This window comes from Neolamprologus brichardi, chromosome 22 (genome assembly GCF_056152115.1).
Source record: "Neolamprologus brichardi isolate AB-2024 chromosome 22, ASM5615211v1, whole genome shotgun sequence".
Classification (NCBI taxonomy): Eukaryota; Metazoa; Chordata; class Actinopteri; order Cichliformes; family Cichlidae; genus Neolamprologus; species Neolamprologus brichardi.
This window is the reverse complement of record NC_142124.1, coordinates 16,929,570-16,945,298: the sequence shown is the minus strand read 5'-3', so window position 1 is coordinate 16,945,298 and position 15,729 is coordinate 16,929,570. Positions and strand designations below refer to the sequence as shown.

The window sequence follows — 15,729 nt, the reverse complement described above, 5'->3', positions numbered from 1 at the left end:
TCTTCTTCTCCTTTTCTTGCCAAAGCCCCAGGCAGCTGCTCTGCATGTAAATCGTTAGGACTCGAGTCCGTGAGCGTTTGTTCAATTAACCTCAACAATGTGTGTCTGTGTGCAGCACGGAAAACACAAACTATTAAAAGAATATTCACTCACAAATACTGCAAGCATCTCGATTTCACTTCTGCTTCGTTTCCTCCCTTTCCTTCCCTTCTTTCCTCCTCATGGTGAACAGCTTTCTCGACCTCGCTCAGTTGCCTCCTCCTACATGCGATTAATCTTTAGCTTTCCACTGTTTTTCTCTCACACACACACACACTCCCTCCGCTGAAAAGCAGAAGTGTACTCTTGCTGTCAAAAACATCACCTATCTGTAACATATACTGTAACTGTCTGCTGCTGCCCTAAACTCCCCTCTGAATGTGACAAACGCGTGCTTGTGGTTTTTTTTGCTTCTCTGCAGGAAAAAGCAAACTGAAATTTCAAGAAGCAAGCTACAATCTGCACCACAAGCCTCCACGCGCGCCTCGACAAAGCAACTTTTATTATCCCCGCTCGGGCATTAAAGACGTCTGCCGTTGTTTCAAATTGATTAGCTCGGTGTCGGCGGTGCTGCGGGCCTAATAATAAGATGCTGAAGCACAAAAACAACTTTAGTAATTGTGCAGCCGACCAGCTTACAGCAATTAAACAAACCAGCCGGGCGTGTCATCCAAATATGTAAATGGAGGCATGCTGCCTTTAATGAAAAGAGAAAAAAAAGGAGATGGATTGTTTTAACGATTTCAGGGATTGTCACTCACATCGTAAGTGACCTTCTTGGCAAACACTGACGGGGGGCTGGAGGGGCAGAAGGAGGGTGAGGGGATTGAACTGTTGAACTCTGGGAATTTAAGGAGGGACAGCCTGGATGTGGGCTGTGAAGTGTGCCTGTTTTTGTGTGTGCAAACATGTGCCGTGGCTTGTTTTGACTGCTGCTCCCGGCCCAGAAATTAGGAAATCAGATTTATTCAACTCCGAACGACCGCATGCATAAAATTTCTCCATCACTGTCATCCCCAGATGAAGATTATCACCGGGGGCGAGCGAGGAGTAGATATGACCGCATCATTATTCAGTGGCATTGGCCCTTTATGTGTTGAATAGCTGCCAAGATAAAGGGATTATCAGGGTGGATGGAATAGGATGAAGGGTGCTCTGTGTGTATGTGTGTGTGTGTGTGTGGTGGGAAATCCACTGAGGTAATTCATTCTAAAAGCTGCTAATGATATGCAACAGATGCCTGTTCTCGCTCCGTCGAACGCGCGCACACACAAACCCATGCACATTTATCACACTGAGGTGACACATGGACAACCCAGACGCACACTTTCACTGTCAAAGATGCGAGCAGCCACAGATGTAATTCTTTCTTCTTCAAAGCCTTGAAACCACTCTCCGAAGCTGCCACTGCTTCTGCTCTGAAAATTGCCACATGCCACTTCATTTATCTCCCCCTGTGACACCAACCCTTTTGGACAAAAGACACGGGCCAAAAAAAGGAAAAGGCAAAGGGATTAACGGAGGTGTGCGCCTGCGACTGAAATGGAAATGTGATCCATCTTTACGAGGCTCGGACAACAGCAGGGGCGGGTTTATTAGATGACCCAGACGGTGCTATTGGTGGTGGTGGGGTGGGTCTGAGCCTCTCTAAAGGCTTCTATAACACATTGGGGCTTAAGTAGAAAGTCTGCTTTGCTAATTGGTGTACGTGCGCGCTTTGAAAGGAGTACTAGGAGGCGTGCTGTCATGGCCTCTGACCTTTAAGAGCAACACATTTTTCAGACATGCTTTAACAGGCTGGTAATTTTCACACAAATGCACGTACGAGCCTTATCCAACCCTTTCCGGCTCTGCTGGTTTTACCCCCTCTTCCACATCCTATGTTTTGTCTTTTTCCCCCCCAGTTTCCTGCCATTTATATCCCTGCTCCTGTCCACTCTTAGTCCCATTTGTCAACCCCGGCTTTTAACAATCTGCGGTTAAACCTTTTCGGCTGCACTTTCAGAAGCCTCGTCCCTCTTTGGAGCTCGCCATCGCATATTCAACACGTCTTCTAGCTGGACCATAAAGATATGGTAAAATATGGAAGCCTGCAGGAACTCAAAGGGCACATCTACAATCAGGAGCAGCCGGCAGGTGGGGAGTGGGGGGTGGAAACAAATGGCAACCCCCATCCTACCCCCCATGCCAAGCAGGGGGGGTAGGATGCTGCAAGACGTGGCAACCTTCAGACGACTATCTTCAGATTTCTGGTTAAATTCAAGCAGCACACGCCTGAGCAACACACGAAGATTGCAACAGCACAGATGAAGCTCTGCCTTCACCGTTTTCACAATTCCATTTGATTTCTCATTTCACAGACCAGAGGTTATTCCATTTTTCATAGCAGTGAGCGGAGAGGGGACTTCCAAACAGAGAGTAGGAAAATCAAAAGCAGATATGGAGAGAATATGCACAAAATTATTGTTTTTGTTAACAAAGTCTATATTTTTTGACTTTTCGGGAAATATGCTTAAAACACATAAAGTCCTTACACTTTCAACCTGACACTGCCGGAGGTTTCTTCCTGTTAAAAGGAAGTTTTTCCTTCCCATTGTCGCCAAAGTGCTTACCTTACAATATTAAGCACCTTGAGACAACTGTTGTTGTGAAATCTGTTCGTAATTCAGTCAAAAAACTGAGACACAGCTACCTGCTGAGCGTTTAACATGATGCCGCTTGTCTACGAGCCGGTTGAGGAGATGATGATGACAGGGTGTTTGTAGGCCCTGTGAAGCTCTTTAATACACTACTCACAATGTAACACAAATGAAACTTTATAATATATGCACAGTGTAATCAAAACAGGAACCTTTGTTGAGACTTTGAGGTTTTAAAACACTTTTACTTACCAATATTTCTAACCTAGGTAGTTGCAGCAGGCTGCCTGCAGCCTCCAGCAGAGACCTAATTATGCTCTGAACGTAACAGGCACAACTGAAGCCAAAAACTGCATAATCCCACTGCTGAACCCTGTGCCGTCAACACACTATTGCTCAGCTACATGAACTGGAGGGCCAAAGCGTGTATAATAAATATGTAACATGGTAGAATATTTATTTACAAAGCAGCAGTGGCTGCCACAGCCCTTCTCGAATCAGTTAATGGGGGCGGCTCTGTGTGTCCCCAGGGAGGGCTGAAAACCAAATGAACCAGCTGAATGTGCATCAGAGCAGTAAACAGGATGCCGGCTGGTGGCAGAAAATCTGCTGTCAGTCACACACACACTCACACACACACACACACACACACACATAAAGCCACACTCGGGAATTTAGACTCAAAAAATACACCGAAAATGGTCACGCTCACAGAGTCATTGGAATAGAGATGAACCAATTAGCAAGTGGCACACATCAGTGTGACAGAACGAGGTGGAGGCAGAGAGGAGTGAGTGATGAGAAAGAATATATTAGAGCGCGCTCAGTGTGCGGGCAGCCGGCCGAGAGGAAAATGCAAGTGAGGCACCTTCACACTCTGACACTTTCAAGGAAGCTGAGGTGGCCAGTGGCAAATCCACCCTGACGCAGTGGGTGGATAATGTGGCAAGATGTGATGTGAGCAGAGAGCAGGACACACACAGAGGTGACACTCACTGATATTATTCACAGACGTGTACGGACTGAGAAAGGTGAAACGTGGAGGAAAAACCTGTTTTATACCATCAGAACTGCTTAGTGGAGGGTCCCTAGCTTACAAAACTACACCTCCCACACCTTTCTTACTTTGCCTCAGGGCGGTGCTTCATATAGGAATGCAGAGCCTGCAGACTTTAAGTCAAATCAGGCCGTATAAACTGTACCTTAACTCGAAATCACAGCAGTATCTGTTTAGGGCGGCCAACAAATTTTGATGATAATTATTATGGAGAACGAAAGTATTAAATGTATGTTTTTAGCACGGTGATGCAGACACCTTCTTGCCTCACAGGAAGAAGATCCTGTGAGGCCGGTTTCTCTATGCTTGTGTGGGTTGTCTCCACGTACTCTAGCAGTCCAAAGAGATGCACGGGTCGGGTTAATTGTCTGCTGAGTGTCCGCATGAATGGTTGTCTATCCTTCCAGGGTCTACCCTGCCTTTAGTCCTATGACAGCTGGGAACGTTTCCGTCCACCTGCAACTTGACTTGAATATGAAGATGGATGGATATTTTTATACCAAATGAAGCACTTATTGTTTATCTACTCAGCTGTGATAGTTTTCTGCCACAGGTGCTCAGAAGAATCTAAAAAACAAAGCCAAAGGTGGCGCTTAATGGACACCATTTTTTCTGAGGGGCAGTTACACATTACATATTTTATTTATGTAGTGATGCATCCAGGTTTCTCCTGGTATGTGGAACGGCAAATGACTTGACTAGTTCTTTCTTTTAGAGGACCTGTGGAAGTTTTATGTTGATTTTTAGCACACCTGACATGTTCACCAGGTAATACTCCCTAATTGATGGATGATCAAATGCTACCTGAAGTTAAACGTTTGTAAAATTGTGTGTGGGTGATTATATGAAAATTGTTTTGTGCCTGATGAAGGTGAGCTAGTCTGAAGCTTTGTGACTCAATAAAATAGTGGTAAGTGGGAGAGTGTGCAGAAGTTAAAGTTCTAAAACATGTGCAAATGCACAGACGTCAGAATGCACACTCCTCTCGAGTGCCCCTTAAAATCAAGAGCCCTTACAATACAGCGTTTGTAAACGACCTCTCAACGCTCCTGACCGCCAACTCATATTAGACCATTAGCAGTGCCCTGGAGACTTAACACACTGCATAACAGAACCACTCTACATCGCCCTGACCCCACCAGTGCTGCTGATGGAGATTTTATTTCTTGTTGACATCACCCGGGGTGAAACACGTAATACATACGACACGGTATGGTGCTAAAGCTTTATGACTTTATGTCTAGCAGTTATTTTAAGCCAGACTATCAGGACAGACAGGATGCTTAGTGTAGCTCTGAAGGTTTTCCCAAAGGAGGAAGTCAATTAAAGAAAAGCCAACACGATCTCCTTAAAGAGAAGCTGAGTGAACGAAAGCATCTCTTGGATTTCTTTATCTCCTGCAGACTTTAAAAACAAAAGACCCTAAATACCATGAAAATGCAATTCAAAAAAAAGCATGCGATCTGAAGATTAAGAGGGAGATAGAAAAGGCACCCAGTCTGCCGTAAGCTGACGCAGCAAGGAGCACAAAATCATCTCTTGAGGAGGAATTAACAGCGTGAACAAGGCCACAGACGAGATTGCAGATAAGCTGCTTTTGGTACAAAAATGACATTTGCAATCCCCGGACTTCCTACAACAAATTTGTTGTGTAATACTTTCCTAGAAGCCTCCATTAGTAGACCGAGCATGGAAGGATGACAAATCAAGAACTTTAATTCCAAATGTCATTTTTAAATAAACCCCTATGCTACAAATAAACACCACATTCCCAGAATTCAGTTAAAGAGTCCATCGGGATGTGCGCTCGGTTGTGTGTAAGCAGGGCTTCACTTTCCGAATGTTTTCCAGAGAGACCTCTGAGAATATCACGGACGCAAATGCCTTCCCAGGCGCTCCAGCACAGGATCCGAAGAAACAGAGAGAGGGATTCCCGTGAGGAATGCCTGGAATGTAAACAGGCCACCCACGCAAAACGAAATCACACATCCTTTTCTCTGCATCAGAGGCCGTGAGATGACGGCCTCAGCTGGAAAAAGATGCCCCAGAGAGCAGTGCAGTTTGTCCTTCTGGTTTACCCCTTTCATCCGCACACATCCCTCCAAAAAAAATAAAAAATCCCATGAGAGGCTCCAGGAATGCAAATGCATGCTGGGAAATGTGTCGACCTTCATCCTTTCATTGCAGCAAACACCCTCTGTGCAAAGTGTTGCAGAGTTATGGTCAAAATGCTAAAACTTAGGAGAATAGCTCTCGTAATCTCGCCTACACACAAACTATATACACACAAGAGGCAGCTGTAATTAGAGTGCAGTGGTCAGCCGTCAAAATTTGAAGCTTTCTTTATGAACCGTCCCTGGTTTTAACACCTTCTCAGCCATATGACACCGCTGCTGTTATTAGTCCTATGGCCCACATAACCACCTGCTCCAGAAATGACTTTCTGGGTCGTTGGGGGATTACTGTAAGGCTAATGCAGCAGCACACCAGCAGTCCTGGGGGCCACAAATGGGTCAAATACCGCTTGCTTCATTTCAACAGCATCATAAACAATAAAACGTGCAACAGTGACACTCAGAGCTCCTTCCTTTGAGACCTGAAATCCACAAGGGGGCTCTGTGCAATTAATTAGTAGGAGCGAATGTAGGCAAGCGAAAGTAAACAGTGGCTAATTTCCTGTGTTTTAACTTCTCGTGGCCTTGCTCGGTGGCTATTCCTGCTGTTTAGCCGAGCGGCGTTAGCCACCGCCCCGCCCCCCGTGCATGTGGCCGCGACAGTTATTGTTCTGCTGCAAGGCCGCTAACAAACAGCCAGCTGGAGCCCGTGTTGTTGTGGCTAAATGAGCCACAACTGCCTTTAAAAAAAATCCACAACAACCCGGCAAGCGTTTGAAGTCGCCCGCCTGCGAAAGGGTGGATTCCTTATTGTTTAAAACTGGAGATTCCTCCTTCAGCAAGGAGGGAAACCATGTTTTCATTTCAGCTTTCATGTCCTTTTTATAGTGTTTTGTCTGCTATGAAAGTGCTGACACATTTGTTTTTAACAGAAAAAAAAACCTCAGGGCTGAGGAACAAGGAACAACATCTGAGGAAATACAAAAGGCGGAGACGATCGCATGAAGGCAGAGAAAGTAAAACCTATTTTTAACTTTAAACAGTTCATCTGGAGTGGAAAAACATGGCAGACTTACAGTGTGTAATGTTTAAGGTTTACTTAAAAGCTCCCTTTTCACTGGTTCCTATTTATCACTAATTAAAAGGAGACTGGAGAAGTAAGCAACACAATAAAACAACACACATCCTATGGTAATAAAGGCCTTTACTGCATGGTCATCGAGGACCATTAAATTATCCAGCCTGCATTAGTAAAAGCGTCCAGCTGAGAGGCCTTTCATGTCAAGCTTTCTTAAGGTAAAAGAAGTTAGAACAGATGTCTGGAGTTATTCCAAAAGGCCACCAGCTGATCTTCAAAGAGGAAGGAAATGAGAGCGATACAGAGCAAAGAAGTAGAAGAAGCGATGAACTGACTACTGAGCTGCTGAGCACCTCAATCTATAACACCCCTCGAAGGAAAGTGTAGACTTTAAAGCTGCAAGAAAAACACTGGATGCTTTACACACTTAGAAAAACACAAGTGAACACAGACAAACTCGTGATGACTGAATAACTGGTTGACACATTGAGCTGATGGTCCACATGATGGTTTGGTAATGAGCTCCGTGGCCTGATTCGGAGATTTAGTGACTGGAGCGTGACGCCGTTTCTGGGGGAATGTGGATTTTATTGATTTTGAAGTTTGAAGTCAAAGCAAAGACGAGGAAGTCCTCGAGTGGAAACTGATGTGTGACATATGTTACAACCTGGACTCGAACACGCAAGAAAATGAGATTCATTAAACCAGTGACCCACGAAGAGGCGCCGCCGGAGATGCAACTGCACTCACTAGCCCATGAGCCACCCGTCTTACTGTTGACTGTCATTAAACTTTCATTGGTTTTTCCCATTTTAATCTTTTTAAAATGATTTCTTATGAGCTATTTGGTATTATCTTAATGTGGTTATTATATCTTTCTATTTTTTAACTCGTGCTTTCTGTTCTGTATGTTTTTATAATGTTACTCCATCTACATCGACTCCTTTTTAAATGTGCTATTTGAATAAAAGTGACTACCATTAAATACTGAATATGCTATCTGCAAGTGTTATTCTCAGCTTTAATGGCTAAACATCTGTCAGACTAAATTATTGACCTGAACTGGAAAAATAATAATAGGTAATGAAAATAATGCAAATAGTTACAGTCCTTTAAACAACAGAAAAAATCCACAATGGACATTAAGAATAAATGCAAAACAAAAAAGTGCAGTTTGTACTTCAGAACATTAATGTTTTCAATATACCAATATACTCGTTCTTTATATTTGGAGAGAAATATGAGAGAGGTGGAGTGATTTATTGAAACGTGCAAACATACAGAGTTTGTACAATTTTAACAACTCTCTTTGACTTCCTGAAGGACTTTTAAAGATCTTTTTTTGATGTTGGCTAACTTTTGTTTCATTTTCTATCAAAATGATCCCACGCTGCTTCAATAATCTCGAGGTCCGGGCTCTGGGGAGGTCAATCCATGACTGATAGTGTTCCACTGTGCATTTTTTCTACCTAGGTATGCTTTTAATGCACAGGCAGTGTGTTTGGGATCATTGTCATGCTGAAAAATTAAGCTGTTGCCAATCAGACATTGTTGCAGCCCCAAACCATGACAGCCTCCACCGTGTTTTACAGTTTCAGACCTCTTCCGTACACACAGATGGTGATCTTCAGTCCAGTTCTTGTAATTTGGAATACCGGTTTTCCTTCTTTAAGAATTGCTTCTTGACAGCCACCCTTCCACTGAGACTATTTCTAATGAGGCTTAGGTGAACAGTAGACGGATCAACTAAATGTCCAGATCTCACAGGAATGTCAGATACTGTTGATCTGCCTAGATAGTTGTTTTTTTTTAAGCCTGACACTTCTTCTTTTGTCCTCCACTTCTCCAGTTTTTTAAGGACACACTGTGCCAAGAATTCAGAATATCACTCTGAAAATCACCATGTTGGTGCAAAGAATTCTCTTTTCTATCTGTCAAACTGTGGATCTTTATCATTTTCATAGATTCAACTAAAGGAATAGGAACATAGTGTGTTTCGTGACAGGCTGCTAATAACAAGGTGACTAAAGATACTATTTAAAATTGGTTCTTTGGTAAATTGTCTGTGATGTGTAGACATTACACCAGCTCATACTTTGAGGCAGGTGCCTTCGCTATTCATAGGTCAGAAGACTTTTGCATAGTATTGTGTGTTATGTGAAAGAAATCTTCATCAGTTAAACATAGTATGACACATTTAAGTCTCCTAAGATTTATATATGAAACAAAAACATTCACAATTGGATGGAAGGAAAAATTCTCCTCCACAGGGATCAGCTGAGTGACGTAATCAAGTACTACACCCCGTGTGCGGTTACATATGTGTGAACATGCACGCTGCATAACAAACAACCAGGGATCAAGAATAGCTTGTTAACTTGCCTTGCACCAAAGCAGCGTGTCCCAATAACAGGCTATAAAAATGACAACGCGCATCGACGGCCTCAGAGACACTCGTGGAGACGCTCCAGAGGATATAAAGCAACCTTGAAGTGTGACGCTGTGGCGCATGAGAGATGACACATCCACAAGCGCGTACATGCTCCCGCAGACGCAATACATATCGATAATCCCAGACGACTGGCTGGCTTTGTACGTCAGGGGCGTGTGTGTTTATGTCTGTGCGGGGTTGGCCGCATGACAAATCTGCAAAGAGCAGAACGTATGAACGTCATGAGAGTTACAGGTCAATAGAAGAGCATTAGCATAATCCCATGATAAGTCATGAGTAACTACATAGGTTTAAACCCTCTAATAATTACATAATTACTATGTTTAGCCACAATATGACGTGCATTCAATTATCTGTCATGTGCAAACACAGGCAGCTTGGTCAGTATCTGTGAGGCTTACCTAAGTAAACAACTCTCTATGCAGGGTTTATCTCCAGGACAAAACATTAAATGCTGCTAACATTTGGTGTAATCAAAAGAAGGCTTTCATAAAAGCAACACTCATGTTGTGTAGTAAAGGCTTTTGTGTTGTTTGTGTCTGTCACCAGGTAGACTGTGACTAAAGAGGCACCAGCTGCTTTGAATGCCGCAGGAACGAGTCACTGACTGCAACTGAGCAATGAAGTTTCGCCGGCTCTCTAAATCACAGATACACACACAATATAGAAGCAAAGTTATGTGTGTACGTGTGGGGTGTGTGTGTGTGTGTGTCGGTCATCCTGCTCATTTGTTGTAATTCTCCCATAATCCTTTACTCTGCAAAATGACACAGCTGCCAGACATATCCTCTTTGCTGGCGCCTCAAACCTCCACTTCTTTCCTCTCTCTCCCACTCTCTTTATATGACACACATACACACACACACACACACACACACTGTGACACACACGTATTTCACAACCATCAACCATGCACAGAGATTATCTTGACGATTACATGATCAGCATCATGTTAACTCGTGCACTTTACAGTAAAAGCATGACACAACTATTTCTGTGATTCGCAGCGCACAAAGACGTGCCTCCGTCACCATGACAACACTATTCCTGGAAACAAACAGGATCTCCATTCCTGATGCATTTATGATTCCTCGTCTGCTAATTGTTAAAAGAAAAGGCATCGCGGCACCAGTTGGGGCAGGAGGAGGATGATGAAACAGCGCGCTGGCTTCCTGTTTGTGAGGACAGAACACACCCTGTTTACACAGCGAGCGCACAAAACTGCTTCCTAATCCCCCACATGGCTCGGTGCTGGACTCGGTTGGTGGAGTGGGTTTTTGAGAAGCACCTGCTGGGGACTTATCAGCTCAGTTTAGAGGAGTTTAAAAAAAAAATCTCACCTGATTTTGAAATCGGATTGCATCACGCTCAAAAGGAGACAGTTCACAGATTTCTCTTCTCTTAAATCTTGCGCTACAAGATATCGAAATAATGGTGCAACACACACATACTTTGAGAAATCTTTAAGATGATCCTAGCAGAGGGAGCAAAGCAGCATCTTATGTGCAGATGAAAAAGAAAACTGCGGTGCAACAGCTTGCAGCTTAGCAATGAGCAAAAAAGCAGAAGGTTGAAGCTAAACGAAAGGTGCTAGAGAAATGCGGTCAGCCTATTCTAACCTAGTCTATTTAGAAGGGAGAATTTAGCTTCTGTATTACATATATATCTTTAGCAGCATTGCTAAGTAGCAGTAGTTAACGATATGAGCCTCAGGGGCTAGAATGGCAACAGCTGTACTTCCATCTCAGCTGACTAACGCACCTGTAGGCCCTGTGGTAGTTTCAGATCTCATTCTCGTTGTAGGCTCTCCATCTCGATCTCAGTGGCTGCTTTAAAGTGATGATGTTATAATAATCACAATCGACTGAATTTTAATTTCTTGTGACACCCTGATGAGTATAGGAGCAGTTTGGGAGGTTTTAGACTTGCGCAGAAATGGATAATCAGAGGCAAAAAAAACCAAAACAAAAAAAAGAAATCCAAAGAAAATGTAACTACCAAAGGTCCTGGACCCGATTTATCCCACTGAAAGTGCTGGTGGCTAAAGTGACCCTAAAATCCCAGCAGAAGAAAGCTTCTTAGTTTGCATGACGTGGGCAGAAAAGCGGTCCTATCGCTGCTTTTCACCTGGCAAAATTAATTTACAGCCTCTCTGATATAAGACAAAAGGGAACATATCAAACAAAAAGAGCAGACCAGAGATGTGGAGCACCCCACATGCCGCGCTGGCACTTTGGTGATGCCAGTCTGTCCGTCTATTCCCTAGCAACCCTGTAACCCGGGGCGACAGGGCCTCGGCAACAAACAGACAGAACAGAACCTCTGCTTGCTTGTTGCCAAGAGGCTGATAATGCAGATCTTTTCAGATCTGCATACAACCACACGCAATAGGAACACAAAGACAGGAACTTACACCTCCAGCATATGCATACAATATTACCATCATACTTCATCTATTCGCACTTGCATGCAGTCACACACAGTGTAAAGCAGGAATAGAGACATATACATAAGCGATATGCTGCTTAGCAGCATAGCACGTTTTTCCTGGCTTAATATATCCACAATATTAATGATGATGGCATTTGTTAAGTTGAACTGATAGAGACAGAGACATGCTCATGTTACGCATTCTGGTTTGAATTATTAAAGCTGTCAAACTTTGCACATCCACACATAAAAAAACTTTTTTGGGGAAAACTTTTTGCAGGAAAGAGTCTAATTTCTCCGTCTCTGAGCGTTTACACAGATTCTTTGCCTGCACCGTGTGGGAAGGGTGGAGGTAGGGAGGTAGAGGGGTTACCGAGAAGTCTGCTAATTGGCAGGGCTTACCATTCTTCGAATGACTGAGTAACTGAAACAGTTAATATCCTACCTCAAGAGAGAAATGGACGAGCCTCGTGATTCATTACCTGTAAAACAAAAACAAGAGAAGACCGTGTTTGAGAGTCAACACACACGTCTGCCGGTAACATAATAAGGAAAAATAACCCCAGAATATGCAGAGAGCTCAGGAAAAGAGCAAGCACACTGTGTGATTCACGCAGGGATTCAACATCCACTCGAATGGCCTCCTCGCAAATTCTTGTTGATCGAATCTGAGCATGCTTGGTTGACAACGTCAAGTTAGGAAAGCACAAGGGGGATAACCCTGCTATAGAGATAATGTGTTATATGCTCACTTCCAGCCCTTAGTGGATGCAACATAACAGAACAAAGGGGGAGAAAGTGCTGAAAAAGCTCCCGTGTGAGGCGGCAGCGCAGACATCAGAGCAAATGGGATGTGAAGTTTCTGGAACAGCATCTGTATTGTTGGGGGAACGCAGCAGGGGGGCTAAGCTCATGCAGCTTCTGTTTACTGACAGAATATAGGAAAGACCAGAGCTCGCCTGCATCTATTAACTGATATTGCGTCGCAAGCACCCGTATCCAGCACAACTACAGAGCTTACAGATATTCTGCCATTAAGTCTGAAAGAACTGTGTGTGTAACAAGTATTGTAGAGTCATTAATAGTGTTCCTTTCACTGTTACAGCCTGTTTAATGAGAGGCCACAACCACGCTGTCTGAGTGATTAGTTACTGTGGCGGCTGACGGCCAGCACTTGTCTTTGTAAGCTCAAAATATTTGGAGGGAAAAGGAAGTCTAACAGCGCGCCACGTACCTTCAATCATTCCAATATCAGCTTCTAGTCTACTTCCAGCCCCCTTTATATCGTCTAAAATGCTATAAAAACAAAAAATTTACAGGAATTCAAAATCAAAGAGCAACCTACACCCACAGGCACAGAGCCAGAAATGTGTTCAGAAGCCAAACCCTACTAGCGTTGTTATTCTATGAGGTATTGTGTAGATGACAAGAGTCTAAAAATAACCTTCATAACGTGGCTGAAAAGAAGCTAATGTCCCAGCTTCATTTGTTGCTCTGAGTCAGGCTTTTAAATTCCCAGTTAATGACCTGTTTTTGAGCTCTTGAGTTTCTCTTTCTCTCTCTGTCTCATATATCGTGCACATGTACATACCCATACATATACATACATATATATAGCATATTTATAATGATGTGTATAGGATCAATGATGGAAAGTGACTAATTATAGTGTGAATCGTCCCATCCTGCGTCTCTCCTGCTGAAGGAGCCACCGCAGCTTGCTCTTTATTGAAACCGGCATAGCTGCTTAAAAAAACAAAACAGGCCATGTCACATTCTTTCGTACTGGTACTGACAGGTTAGGAGGAAACAAATCTCTGAACATTTATTTAAATCTGACAAACAATGCAGAAGCTGAACACAATGGCATGAAGGGAATGAAGGGAGGATGTAAATAAAACAGATGTAGGGGCAGATTAGTAAGCAGATTATTTTAGTGACCTTTGCGGTCAAACGGCAACACGATACTCTCTGTAACTTTTAGAGATGATGACATGGAGAGAGGTGAATTAAATTATTAATGCCTAGAGATCACCGGTTTCTTGGTAAAATTTATATTCCCCAACCGGTTGGTGAGTGGTTGCTGGAGGTTGATGGCAGCTGCTGTGAAATTTATTGCTTAAGTCCAAATCACACAGGTCTAGAGAGAAGTCAATGACACCCTGGCAACACCTGGTTGCTAGGGGAAAATGAATCTTCCCCAACCAGTTTGCAAGTGATTAATGAAGGTTACTGTCAGTTACGGTAAAGAGGTATGTGGTGCTGCACTGATAACCTCCCTGTGATTGCATTGGTTGCAAGCAGACTGCTGCAGTCACTTATTGCTAGCATGGAAGATGCAAACACGCTGAAAACTAGCTAAGTGGCAGCGGAACTTGAAGTTTTGAATGCAAATTGGAAACATTAAACGTTCATCTTCAAAGTAAAAGCTGTGCCTTTTGTAACATTGTTGTAGTTGCTGAGTTTTTGCTGACAAGCCTCCATCTTACACACAAATTAAGGGGAACTGCAGCACTGTGGGGGTGGTAAATCATAAGGAGGTTTTTTGGGTGCAGTGCCTTCTTTGTGATCAGTTTCACCCAGCGATAGCCTGCAACCTCCAGCAACCACTCTCCAACTGGTTGGGGAATACAAATTTTCCTTAGCAACCACAGGTTCCCAAGAGGTTGCCAACGGTTCTCTAAGCCTATGTGACTGAAACCTAAAGTAAAATCCTGAATAAATAAGCGGAGAAACACAACAAATGCAGAAGCATCCACATCCATAAATTGTAATATCTTACATAATAATTAAAATGCTTTTACTCATTTCACTAATTTGTGCTTTCCTTGTGTCCCCTGCCCTTAGTATGCTCTGTTAAAGGATGTCTAAATTGCTAAAAATGCATCTGGAGCACAGAATACAGCAAGTCTGTATTACTACACAGAGTTTTTACCTTCAGCTCATAAAAGAGGCGTGGCACACAGCTGGGACATACGAACTGATTGGAGGACTGCTCTTAGCGTTTTAGTGTTTTTAAGGTAGTCAAACTTTCTGCTCCTCACGACACGTGTGTCACACTTAATTAAATGTGACCCTGAGTACAAAACATTAAAAAATGTCTTAAACACTTTTACACCTGAGATCATAAATCAATGTCGCTGTGTCAAACTACACAACTACAAAACAAGTCTGTCTCATCATCTGCCTCGACTCTTCTATCCACAGGTTTCTGTCTTGCTCTAGTGTGTCTCATGAGTCAAGGAAAGGAATTGGGAAAGTGCAATTTGGGGAAATGAGAAAAGGTTCAGATGGCAGTAGAAAAAGGTCAGAGTGAGTTCAATGCGAGGGCACAAATGGAGAGTTTCAGTCACCAGAGCTTTCCAGATGGCTTCAACAGGAGTAAAGATTGGTCTCAGAAAGACATCGTGGTCAACGGCACACAGTAAATGACCGTGATTCTTGTGCACTATTACAGGTCGGCGTCAGATGTGATCACACTGTCAGCAGTAACAACAACAACTTCAACAACTAGACAAAGAGGGTCATTTTTATTGCACATTACAAAGACGACTGCACATTTGAGAGCTCAGTAGGGGAAACAACATAAATACAGATATGGAAAAAAGGTGATATGATCAGATAAGTTGTACTTTATGGTATTCACAACAAATGGGTGAATGGAAGTGTGGTGTACACCGAAAGATTAGGACAGGCCTGAATGCTTGACCTTTACATCTGGTGGCTTTGATACCCTGTAGGCGCATTTAGCTGGTTTGTTTCATATCACTACAAACTATGCTGAGCTGTGCCGAGTGCTCACCTTTAAACTCGGTGAAACCTTTCTATCCTTGCTGGACTGGTCTCTTCCAGCATAACAATCATGCACAGTCATCTTCACCAGATATCAACCCAACTGAACCTGAGGGAGGTTTTGAATC

The 15,729-nt window shown here is 43.3% G+C and overlaps 1 protein-coding gene across 2 annotated transcripts in view; it reads right to left on the bottom strand.

The window, feature by feature from the left end:
• The window catches only part of pag1 (phosphoprotein membrane anchor with glycosphingolipid microdomains 1), a 60,914-nt gene that overhangs the window by 29,194 nt on the left and 15,991 nt on the right, over window positions 1-15,729 (bottom strand). Inside the window, exon 2 of one of the 2 annotated variants that reach the window (XM_035906571.2) lies at window positions 12,255-12,291. The exons of the other annotated variant lie outside the window; for it this stretch is intronic. The gene's annotated coding sequence lies outside the window, so the exon portion shown is untranslated. The remainder of the gene's footprint in view (window positions 1-12,254; window positions 12,292-15,729) is intronic. 2 annotated transcript variants of the gene reach the window in all.